Here is a 12,898-nt window from a genome sequence, read left to right as displayed (position 1 = left end):
AAGCAGAGGAGTCCTGGGACAATGTTGGGAAATATCACTGCAGCAGTAAGGGACTGAATTATCTTGCTCAACCATCTGGGCCGATGTGGGATGGGGTGGGGACGGGGGTGGGAGAGGGGGCAGGACAAGGAACGTAGAGATCTATTCCCGCCCCCAGCCAGAGCTCAGAGCAGTCTTGCCTCCTGGGTGGGAGTAGAAAGATGGAAAAGGAAACACCACTTATGCTCCCAAGGATAGGACCGGGCTTGGCTGGTTCACCCCTCTATGCCCAGCTCCCAGCCCAGTGCACAGCAGGAAGCAGCAGATGTTCAACAAATGTTTCCCAGATGAATGAAGGAATGAATGAATCATGGAGCTCTCCCCAAACAGAGGGTGACTGCCTCCTCCCCTCTCTCAGTTTCCCCAGCGCGCCACTCCTGACAGGCAGCCTGAATCGTGGGCTGGGCTCTGGAATGGATTACCAGGCAAGCTGCCCCCTGGGACCCTGGAAAGTGTCTCCGGGCCTGCGGACGGGCCTGCGGTGCTGTGTGAAAGCAGGTTAGAGACAGCCCCGTGATTCATGGCAGCAAATGCCTGGGAAATAAATATCACGCTGCCCTAGCCCTTCCCATCTCAGCCTCTAATATTCTTTCTGAGGGAAGAGACCTGATTATTCAGGGCCTGTGGTGACAGCTAACGAGTAAATCAGTGCCCTGGAGATTGCTCCCTGGGGAAATTGGCTGTGGTTTCTGGTGATGGCCACTTTGCAGGGACTGTATGGCAGGAGGAGGAGGGGTCACACTGGTGCAGGAGTAGGGGCAGGGGTGCGTATAGAGAGAAACTCCTTCCCCATCGTCCTGCTTCCCATGAAGCTCACCTGATGGGCAGTGCCCCTCACTCCACCCCAGGGTGGTCATTACGGATAGGAATGTCCCTTGCTTCCACCCCAGCCCTGTGCTGTCAGGAGCCTTCCTGGGACAGTGCCAGCTTGCAGGTGAAACAGACAGAGGCACAATTCAAAGCGGGCATCGTATGGTCTTCTGGGCACAAGTCCTCCAGAGCCTGCCTCCCAGGCCCTAAATCCTGGACCCAAATCCACCCCCGTAGGCTGGGGTGCATGGGAACCAAATTCACCAATAACAGTTTTCTGAGGTCACATCCCCATTCCCAGGAGAACACCTAATTCTTTCGTTTGCCTGTTTATCTTTAGACAGGGTCTCCCTCTGTCATAGACTGGAGTGCAGCAGCACGAACTCGGCTCACTGCCGCCTCAACCTCCTGGGCTCGATCAGTCCTCCCACCTCAGCCTCCCAAGTAGTTGGGACCACAGGCGTGTACCTCCACGCTCAGCTAATTCTTAAAAAATTTTTTGTAGAGATGAGGTTGAACCGTGTTGCCCAGGCTAGTCTCAAACTCCTGTGCTCAAGCGATCATCCCGCCTTGGTCTCCCAAAGTGCTAAGATTACAGGCATGAGCCACCATGCTCGGCCTCCTAATTCTTTTATGTGCCTGGCACATATTAGCCCCTCAATAAATACTTGCTGAATGAATAGATGAATAAATAAAGGCATGAAGAAATGGCTACAAACAGAACAGGCACGGACGTGCATTTTTCATCTGTTTCTCTGGCTCGTTATGTTCCTAATCTTTCCAAGGATGCACCAGCACTTTTCATCACGGCAGCAATATAATTCACGGGGTCACACTAATTTCTAGTCTCTTGCTTCAAGCGGTGCTTGGGCTTGGGTTTTTTTTTTTTCTTCCTCCAACTGTCAAGATGACGCTACCCTGAAATCCTCTTCCTAGCTCCAGATGGTGGGCATCACGTGGAAGCTGACCCTGTGCCTGCTGACCTCCAGGACAGTAGAAAGTCGTTCTGCATCCCCAGCAGGCCCCACAGGACAGCCCTCATGGTCAGAATTCCAGAGGCTGGGGTGGGCAAGGGGACGCTCTGTGGGCAGGGGGTCCTTCTTTGTCGCCTTAAAACCTCACAGAAGAGTGAAGCTCAGGGGACTGGTGCCTACAGGGCTTTGCACAGAAAGTAAACATGAACTTGGTAAGAGTTAAGGGCCCAGTTCTAAGCTCTCCCCAAGGTCAGCAGGATACGGCAGCACCAATCCTGCTGCCTGCCACTCCAGCAAGTCTTTCTCCTAATTATATCTGAATTATGCAAATCAATACCAATGTCGATATACGATTTCCTCTAACAAGTCAAGAACATGCAAGAAGTGAAGACCTGGGGAGATAGAAACCACCTAATTAGGAGCGAGTTTCTGTGTTTTTCTCTTGGCTGAGGGAATAAATGACTGCACGACAACCCCAGAGAAGACCAGGTCAAGGATGGAGCAGGAGAGAGGGTGGAAAGAACACAAAGATGGGCTGTGGGCAGGGGGCTGGGAGATTGGGGCTATGCTGAGAGCATGATGGGTGCAGCATCAGACGCAAAAATATGATCTTGGCAGCTTTCTTTCCACTAAGCAGTTTAAAATGCCCCAACACTGGAAGTTGGGGGCCCAGCAACACTGAGTAGGCACAGACTGTTACCCAGGACATGGGCTTGGAGAGAGAGAAAGAGGAAGGAAGGAAGGAAGGAAGGAAGGAAGGAAGGAAGGAAGGAAGGAAGGAAGGAAGGAAGGAAGGAAGGAGGGAAGGAGGGAGGGAGGGAGGGAGGGAAGGGAGGGAGGGAGGGAGGGGAGGGGAGGCAGAAAGAAAGAGAGAGAGAAAGAAAGAAGAAAGGAAGAAAGAAAAAGAAAGAGAGAGAGAGAAAGAAGAAAGAAAAAAGAAAGAAAGAGGAAGGAAGGAATGAGAGAGAGAGAAAGAAAGAAAGAAAGAAAGAAAGAAAGAAAGAAAGAAAGAAAGAAAGAAAGAAAGAAAGAAAGAAAGAAAGAGAAGAAAGCAAGAGAAAGAAGAAAGAAAAAAAAGAAAGAAAGAAGAAAGAAAGGAATGAAGGAAGAGAAAGAAAGAGGGAGGAAGGGGAAGGGAAGGGAAGGGGAGAGGAAGGAGAGGGAGGGAAGGAAGGAGGGAAGAAGAAAGGAAGGAAGAAAGGAAGGAAGGAAGGAAAAAGGAAATGTAGGCCGAGTGTAGTGGCTCACACTTGTAATCTCAGCACTTTGGGAGGCCGAGGTGGGAAGATCACCTTAGGTCAGGAGTTTAAGACCAGCCTGGGCAATATGGCAAAACCTTGTCAAAAATTTGCCGGGCATGGTGGTGGACGCCTGTAATCCCAGCTACTCAAGAGGCTGAGGCAGGAGAATCGTTTGAACCTGGGAGGCAGAGGTTGCAGTGAGCCAAGATCACTTCATTGCACTCCAGCCTGGGTGACAGAGGGACACTCCATCACAAAAAAAAAAAAAAAAGAAGAAGGGAGGGAGGGAGGAAGAAAAGAAGGAAGGAAGGAGGGAAGGAAGGAAGGAAGGAAGGAAGGAAGGAAGGAAGGAAGGAAGGAAGGAAGGAAGGAAGGAAGGAAGGAAAGGAGAAGGAAGGAAGGAAAAGGAAGTTACAGCTCTCACATGCTGGGCCTTTGCTGGGTGCCTCTACTAAGCACTGCACCTCCGCGATCTCATTTAATCCTCAACACTCTGAGTTAGGTATGATTAGGACCCCACTTTAGAGATGAAGACAGTGAGGTCAGGAGGCGAAACGTTTGCTACTTACATAGGCTTTAAGTAGCAAAGCTGGGGCACCAACCACGATATCCAACTGCACCTCACTGCCCCATTAAGTGCAATTGGGGGATTACAGACAGAGCACAGAGCTGGCAGGGAGTTATCTATGGTGGACGGGGGGAAAAGGGGATAAAGACCCCCCCTTTAAGCTCTGGGGGCCTTGGCAAAGGGATCCCCCCTCTTGAAAGCCTCTAGTGCATGAAAGAAGCACCAGGGCCTGAGGTCCAGAAACAGGAAGTTCATTTGGGTGGGGGTTAGCTTAGCTCCCTTTGGATCACTTTGTTATGGCATCTCCTCCCTGGGATAGAACACACCCGACGAGCCCTTTATGTGTTAAATGAACAAATATTCTCCAAGCAGAGGGCCCTGAATGTGGCATTATAGCATAGTGGTTAAGAAGTTGGCCTCCGGAGACAGGCTGCCTCCATCCAAGTCCCAGCACTGTCACTGGTAGCCATTTGGCTTGTGACAAGTCACCCTCCATGCCTCAGTTTTTTCATCTCAAAAAATGAGACTAGGCTGGTTGTGGTGGCTCATGCTTGTAATCCCAGCACTTTGGGGGGCTGAGGCAGGTGGATTACTTGAGGTCAGGAATTCAAGACCAGCCTGGCCAACACAGCAAAACCTTGTCTCTACTAAAAATACAAAAATTATAACCAGGCATGGTGGTGCATGCCTGTAATCCCAGCTACTCGGGAGGCTGAGGCAGGAGAATCTCTTGAACCCAGGAGGAGGAGGTTGCAGTGAGCCAAGATCTCACCATCGCTCTCCAGCCTAGGTGACAGAGTGAGACTCCATTTTTTTTTTCTTTTTGAGACAGAGTCTCACTCTGCTGCCCAGGCTGGAGTGCAGTGGCACTATCCCGGCTTACTGCAACCTCCACCTCCTGAGTTCAAGTGATCCTCCTACCTCAGACTCCCGAGTAGCTGAGATTACAGGTGCATGTCACCAGGCCCAGCTAATTTTTGTAGTTTTAGTAAGGATGAGGTTTCGCCATGTTGACTAGGCTGGTCTCGAACTCCTGACCTCAAGAGATCCACCCACCTTGGCTTCCCAAAGTGCTGGGATTACAGGCGTGAGTCACCATGCCTGGCCGAGACTCCATTTTAAAAAAGGGGGAGGACTAATGTTAAGTCTCATGTACGGTTCATGAAAAAACTATTTTGATGGGACTAATGACAGTGCCTGGTACACAGTAGGTGCTCAATAAATGTTATCTATTGTCATTGTTCAGGGCAGAGCACTGGGTCTCAGAAGAACAAAGCACTATCATTGTCCTTAAGGGGCTCACAGCATACAGCGACTGGCGAACAGACAATCCCATGGTAAGTCAGCTATGAAGGTGAGCAAGGGGCCATGGGAGACAAGGAAACTTAACCTGGCCTGGATCAGTGCTTTGGGGAGGCATAGGGTACTCACGGAAGGCTTCCTGGAAATGGTGACACAAGGGCTGAATCATGAATGATACATTGTGTTCACCGTGTGGGTAAGAAAAGCAATGGCGGCCGGGCGCGGTGGCTCACGCCTGTAATCCCAGCTCTCAGGGAGGCAGAGGCGGGAGGATAGCTTGAGCCCAGGAGTTCGAGACCTGCCTGGGTAATATAGCGAGACCCCGTTCTCCAGAAAAAAGGAAAAAAAAAAAAAAAAAAAAGACAAAGAAAAGCAATGGCTGTCCAGGCTGAGGGCTCAGCTTGTGCAAAGGCCTGGAGGCATTCAGGATGTCAGGAGCAGCCAGTGGCAGGCACCAAACCTGGAGAGGGAGGCAGGGCCTTGCCTTCCAAAGGCCTTGAGTGCCAGACTAAGAGGTTAGGATTTCATTCCAGAAGTGCCAGGGAGACCCTGAAGTGAGACAGGATACGCGTCACCCTTTGGAATGGCTGCCCTGAAGCTGAGTGGAGGATGGCACAGAGGTATGGAGGGGGCGAGGCAGGAGGCGGAGTCCCAGAGCCCAAGCCCTTAGCTCCCAGCTCCCAGCCATACTCCCTCTGTGTGGGCAGTGGTGGGAGCCAGAGCTCAGCAGGACCAGAGAAGTTATTAATCGCTTCACGACACTGCAGGCAATGGTCCATTTGCTGCTTTTCCCAGTCTGTTTTGAAACTGTGAAATGAGCCCCAGTCTTCAAGGCGCCTATAATAACCATCCCAATTCTGACATTTAAATTACAGATGGCATTTTCAATTAAACAGGCACTCTCAGCAGGTTTAATTTAGCTATCAGTTCTGGTCTGTTCTTTAAGTGCTTAAAAAAAAAGGCCAGTGGATTCTAGGTCTCCTTCCAGGAGGAGGGAGGAGGGAGGGTCTTTGAGATGTGACACCACCTCTCATCTTCTAGCTCCCATGGGGACTCACACAGCCTCCTGTAAACAGTCACACTCCACTGAATTCACCCTCATGCACACCCAGAAGCATTCACAAAACCACACACAAATGCAAATCCAGCCTTCCAACCACAAATGCCAGCAGCTCTGGGGCCATGGTTGCCACAAGTGTTTGAAGGCTGTGCCTCTCCCATTTGATCAGAGAGACAGTAAGATGTCTGGAGCCAGATGAACTTGGACAGAAGTTCATGCTCTACCGCTAACTAGCTGTGTGACCTGGGCAGCCTATTCAGCCTTCCTGAGCCTCCGTTCTCTCTGCTGTAAAATAAGAATAAAGAGGAAGCCAAGGTGGGCTAATGTATTAAAGTGTCCATCACCAGTGCTGGCTGATAGAAGTGCTAATAATCCTTGTGCCTCCCCTCTCTCCTTCCCTGAGGGCAGGGACTGGGTTGCCCTGGCCACATGAGGCTCTTTCATTCAGGATCCCCACTCCTCACTGCTCAGGTCTCTGGGTCCAGAGGCCGGCAGGGCGCTGTCCGCGGTGCTGAAGCACCTCTCTCTCAGTCCGGGGTCCACATGGTTTCCCTTCCACCCTCTAGCCTGGTTGGCATGCTCTGAAAATTCTCCCCACCCTAAGGCAACTGCTGCAGGTGATCTGAATGGCACAGGACCATATCTTTCCCTAAAGTTCTGCTTCCCCACATCCCATAGTGACTAAAACCCAGGACTGGGGCGCAAAGTCATTCAAAGGAAAAGCATCACTGGTCCCCAACTGCCAGCCCCTATGGACACAGGAAACCCCCCGCTTCAGCAAAGCAGAAGTGCAGCTGCTGGACTCTGGCAAGTTTTGTCTGCGGTATCTGTTGTGCCAGGTATAGCCCTGCTCTTCTTTTGGGTTCTGGACAGGGTATAAATGGGTTGTCTTCTCTGGCCACAGTGTGTGCTGACTTCCAGTATTTGAGGGAGATGCTGGCTTTGGAGAAACCTCACGTGACTGCATAGTGCATATTTGCATGGACTGCCTGTCCCTTCACCACCAGACCAACATTTTCTGAGGTGGAATCAGCACTAATGGGGGAGAAGACAGGGATTATCACCTTGACATTTTAGTCTGGCTCATCAAGGCCCAGAGAAAACCAGCAAACCACCCAGGGGGTCAGGTCAGGCCTAGAGCTCCAGTCTATCCTCAAAGCTAACTGACTGGGTGAATGCTTTCCCAAAGACATTAGAAATTGAGGGATAGGGTCAGGCTGAAGCCCAGAATCTGGTGAAAACAGTATCTCCCAGTCTGTAAGTTTGCAGCGGCACATGCCTATAGTCCCAGCTATTCAGGAGGCTGAGGCAGGAGAATCACTTGAACCTGGGAGGCAGAAGTTGCAGTGAACAGAGATAGCACCGCTGCACTCCAGCCTGGGTGACAGAGGAAGACTCTGTATAAAAGAAAAAAAAAAGGCAATTGCAATATCATGACATGACTTTATATCAGGGGAAAATAAAACAGATACACAGTGTTCTCACAGTAGGGGTTATAGAGATAACAAAGCTTGGCAAGATCATCTTGGCCATTGGGGATCTTTCCTATGTGAGGAGAGCGGGGGTAACACAGAGTGAGCAGTGCATCTGTGGGGTGAGCCAGTGAGCACTTCTCAGCTCGGGGCACAGAGCCCCCCATTGCACCCTCCCCGGCCCCCCACTGCTCTCTCCCTGGCCAGACCTCCAGCCCCTCTAGAACCAGAACCTGGACTAGACACAGCTGCCTCCCTCCCTGGAAATTCCCTTGGCCCCAGTTCATTAGTGCTGAAAAACCGGCCCAAATCCATAGGGAGGTTTTTCGGCTAAAATAGCTCCCTCTTGGGCTAGTCTTTTCTTCTCTTCTCCACATCATTAGTGAAATTGCAGCCTCTGCAGCTCCCAGGATGTGTGGGGTGAGGAATGCCCCCCATTCCCTGGGGACTCCTGGCCAGGCAGAGGGCTGATGCCTGACACCTGGCCTGGAGATGGGAGCAGAGGCAGTGGGAGGCCATGAGGGAGGCAAAGGAAGTACAGGGAGGGCCCCTCACACCCTGCCCAGGAGGACGTGGCAGCCCCCTTAGTGGAAACAGAAGGTGTCACTGTCAGCAGAGCCATGGCTGGCTGAGCAGTTGCCCTGTGGCAAGCACCATGATGAATTCTTCCATGTCGAGACCTGTGAGGGGTGGGGTTCTGTGTTAGGTTTTTGACCCAGCACCCTCTGCACTCTTCCGCCAGCCACATGGTTCTTACTTGGGTGACTCCACCCCAAGCCTTGCCTACCAGGGCGCCGGCCCTCTAGCCACAGCAACTAGCTCAGAGGTGGGCGCATGAACCCATTGAACTTGATGCTGGAAGGACATAGGCCTGGGGAGCACCCGACCCCTTCTGGAGTGAGCCTCCCTGGGATGAAGCCACACAGAGCTGCGAGACAGAGAAAAGCCGAGTTCTGAATACACTGTTGGGGCCTCTGGATCCAGCTGTACCTGAAAGGACACTGCCAGAAATCCACACGGAGCTTCTCATTCATGTGAGCCAAACCCTTTGCTTTTGGATTAAAACACCTGGAATTGCATTTCTGCCCTTTGTATCTGATAGAGAAGCAAACGCTACAAGGACTGTAGTTAACACTGTTTTCTGGGTTAGGAAACAGAGGCCTAGAGAGGTGAAGCTACTTGCCCCAGGTGATACAGCCATGGACATGAAAAACCAGTGCTCCAGAAAGGAAAGCTCCCAGCTCCAACTTGCTCAACCTGGGGTTCCCTGGGAAGGCGAGGAACATTTTCAGCAGGACCCAGAGGACAGGGACATAAAGGTAACAGGTTGCTATGGTTACCAGCTCACTGTGTGGCCTCAGACAAGCAACCTTACTTCTCTGAGCCTCAGGCTGGGAGAAAAACACCTCATCCCTGCAGAGTGCTGGGGGTCCCTGGGGCAGGAAGCATGGCTACCTCCTGCCCCTGGACCCAGAGGACCATAACTGAGTGGGGGGCTTCTTCAGCCCCAACTAACAGAAGCCCCCGTGGCTGTCAGACACACCCCACCAGCACACACACTCCACTTGGTTTTAAATGTCTCTCAAAGACCAAATTCAATTTGGTAGAACTCCGCCAGCTCTGCAGTGCAGAATTCATCGGATGAGGTGCCTGCTTTTCGGGGAATAATTCATTTTTCCTGTGTCGGAGAGGAAAGTAATTGATCCAAGGGGTTGATGCCTCCTCCCTCCTGCTCTCCCTCCCCGGGACAGTCTGATTCCAAATGCAGACCCGAGACTGTTAGGTCAAAGTCGCGGCAATAAATAGGAGCGGGGGCTTCTGCCTTAATATATTGGATTATTCCACTTGGTGGTGACGAAAAATAAGATTTAATTCCCTGAGAAATGCCAACCGAGAAAATCATTTTCCCTGCCGGCTTCCCCCTTCCTTTTTTTTTTTTTTTTTTCGTTTTCTTTTTTTCAAAGACATCTTTGTCTTTCTGCAGCTTTGAGGGCCTCTCTACACCCTACCCCACTGGAGACCTCCCCACACACTGCCCACAGCATCTGGGGGCCTGTTATTCTGTCCTAGAACATATTCAGGACCCTTTGCTCCCACCCCTCTCAATCACGGGTCCCTGAGGACAGAGATTTCTATTCAAATCCAGATGCCACTACAGTGCTTAGCACATTGATAAATTATGACAATAAGCCCTGGGAAAAGGACAGTAAGTACTGCAGCTCCCAGTGACAGCCCAGGAAGCTACAAGCTAGCTAGCAAAGTAATTCACCCTCCTACCATCACTCAGGTCAAGAATCCATGGACTGCCTCCTCCAGGACGCCTTCTCTGATCAAGATCTATGTTAGATGTCCCTCCTCTAAAATTCAGTAGGCTTCCCCTCACAGCTCTTTCACTATTATTAGACTATAGTTGCCAGAATTGTCTATTTTACTGAACAAACTTGTATGTAGCACCTTTTATGTGCAGGCCTTGATCTAAGTGTCTTACCTATATTAATTCATTTGATTCTTCTAACAATCCTGTCAGGTAAGTAACAAAATCATCCCCATTTTACAGTGTGGAAACTGAGGCACTGACTAGTCACACACCCGGGGAGGGTCAGAACTGGGAACCCAGATCCTTTTCTCTCTTTAGTCTGTGAGCTCCTAGAGGACAAGAACCTCATTGGTTCACTGTTGTATCCTCAAAGCATAACAAGGTGCTGGCACACAGAAGGTGCCAGCTTAGGTTTAGAGTCAGAAACATGGCCGGGCACAGGGGCTCACGCCTGTAATCCCAACACTTTGGGAGGCCAAGGCGGGCGGATCACTTGAGGTCAGGAGTTCCAGACCAGCCTGACCAACATGGCGAAACCCCGTCTCTACCAAAAATACAAAAAACAGCCAGGTGTGGTGGTGCACGCCTGTAATCCCAGCTACTCGGAGGCTGAGGCAGGTGAATTGCCTGCATCTGGGAGGTGGAGGTTGCAGTGAGCCAAGATCATGTCATTGCACTCCAACCTGGGGATAGAGTGAGGCTTTGTCTCAAAAAAAAAAAAAAAGCGGCCAGGTGCGGTGGCTCAAGCCTGTAATCCCAGCACTTTGGGAGGCCGAGGTGGGCGGATCATGAGGTCGGGAGATTGAGACCATCCTGGCTAACATGGTGAAACCCCGTCTCTACTAAAAATACAAAAAACTAGCTGGGCAAGGTGGCGGGCGCCTGTAGTCCCAGCTACTCGGGAGGCTGAGGCAGGAGAATGGCGTGAACCCGGGAGGCGGATCATGAGGTCGGGAGATTGAGACCATCCTGGCTAACATGGTGAAACCCCGTCTCTACTAAAAATACAAAAAACTAGCTGGGCAAGGTGGCGGGCGCCTGTAGTCCCAGCTACTCGGGAGGCTGAGGCAGGAGAATGGCGTGAACCCGGGAGGCGGAGCTTGCAGTGAGCTGAGATCCGGCCACTGCACCCCAGCCTGCGCGACAGAGCGAGACTCCGTCTCAAAAAAAAAAAAAAACAAAAAAAAAAAAAAAAAAAAAAAAAAACCTTAAGTGGTAAATCCTTTCACATATGAACCAAAGATCGATTCCTGAGGCTGAGCCTAAGTGTGTAATTTGTGGGACACAGAAGATTCCACCAGTTCCAACCGAACCCAGAAGCCCATGGCCTCCACCACGATTCCTGTCTGACACACAGGACTAGAATCCCTCCGCAAGAATCACTTCACCCAGGAAAACCTGCAGGTGGTGGCAGGGGGGCAGGGAGAGGCAGCTGTGGAGGGGATTCCATCCATGCAAAGCCCTTGCTGTGTGACCTGGGGCGAGAATGCATGTCTCTGGACCTCAGTTTCATCTCAGCCTCTGAAATGGGAATAATAGCACATAGATGTGCTTGGAGGATTAAATAAAATCATACACAAGTGATGTTTTGAACACACCTATCACATGGCGAGTGCTCAGCATGTGTGAGATAGCATAGATTGTAAAATTGGACTTTGAGGATACTTTTGCCATGCTCAGAAAATAAAAAAAAAATAAAAAGGAAATTTAGAAAAACGTCATCAATCCGAGTAAATGAAGCAGACTCTTAGATCTGGATGGGAGGGTAGAGTTTTCTTCACAGTAGTAGTAAGACGGGTGAGTTGCCAAGAATTACCAAGAAGAATTTCACAAATCACACACAATCCATTTACTTCTGGGAGTTATCAAGATGTGGGAGAGTCTGAAACGGAACTTACTGGACCAGAAATAGCATTTGATGAGCGTTTCATTCATCCGGCCAGCACGCACTGAATGCCTTCCATGTGCACGAAGCAACGTGCAGATGGGGAAAGGGTTCAAGCTTGGGGGGCCACTGCGACAGAAACCCTGTCTCAGCGAAATCTGCAGCCTATAGCTTTGTGACCTCGACCAAGGGCCCCACCTCTCTGAGCTTCGGCTTCCTCTTCAATAAATTGTGATGACAAAAATAAAGCCTCCCGAGGAGGTTGCTGTAGGCAGTCAATGAGATAATGCAGCAGCAGATCAACAAATGTTGGTTTCCTCACCTTTCAGCAACAGCCCACAGCAGTCAGGCTGTTCCATTCAGCTTTACCATCTTGTTCCAAGAATCTAGTGGGTGCAGGGAACCAGAGGCACATTAGTGCCTGGGAGCACCAAACCAGGTTGGCAGGTGAGGATCGTAGGCTCCATTTGAGGACAAGGGGCAAAGCCAGGTGAAGCCCAAGTGTTTCTATTTTATTTTATTTATTCTATTCTATTCTATTCTATTCTGTTCTATTCTATTCTATTCTATTCTAGAAAATCTCACTGTCACCCAGGCTGGAGTGCAGTGGCGCGATCTCTGCTCACTGCAACCTCCATCTCCCAGGTTCAAGCGATTCTCATGCCTCAGCCTCCCAAGTAGCTGGGACTACAGGCATGTGCCACCAGGCCCACCTAATTGTTTTGTATTTTTTGGTAGAGACGGGGTTTCACCATGTTGCCTAGGCTGGTCGGGAACTCCTGGCTTCAAGCCATCCACCCGCCTTGGCCTCCCAAAGTGCTGGGATTACAGGCATGAGCCACCGTGCTCGGCCATGTTTCTGACTCTAAACCTAAGCTGTTAACCCTGGACAAATGGCCTCCCTGATTCCTAGGAGAGGAAGGGAGGAAAAAAAGCAGAGTGGGGAGGAGGCCAGAGACCCCTGAATGCAGCTTCATTCATCAAAGGTGACCGCAGAAAGGCAGGGGAAGGTCCCAGAGGGCCTAGGATGGACATGGTCAGGTGGTCAGGAACTTCCACAGAGCTCCCCTCCATGACTTAGAAACATCACCTCTGTGGTGATTCCAAGCTCTTCACACCCTCCTCCTTGGCACCAGCCCCCTCCTTCATCCAGGCAGTTCTCCCTAACACCTACCTGCAATATTTCCTGCTGCATGACCAGCAGACCCCAGTGGCCGCACTAGCGAATGG

The sequence above is a fragment of the Chlorocebus sabaeus genome, chromosome 20, assembly GCF_047675955.1.
Source record: "Chlorocebus sabaeus isolate Y175 chromosome 20, mChlSab1.0.hap1, whole genome shotgun sequence".
NCBI classification, from domain to species: Eukaryota; Metazoa; Chordata; class Mammalia; order Primates; family Cercopithecidae; genus Chlorocebus; species Chlorocebus sabaeus.
Note: the sequence above shows the minus strand (reverse complement) of the source record.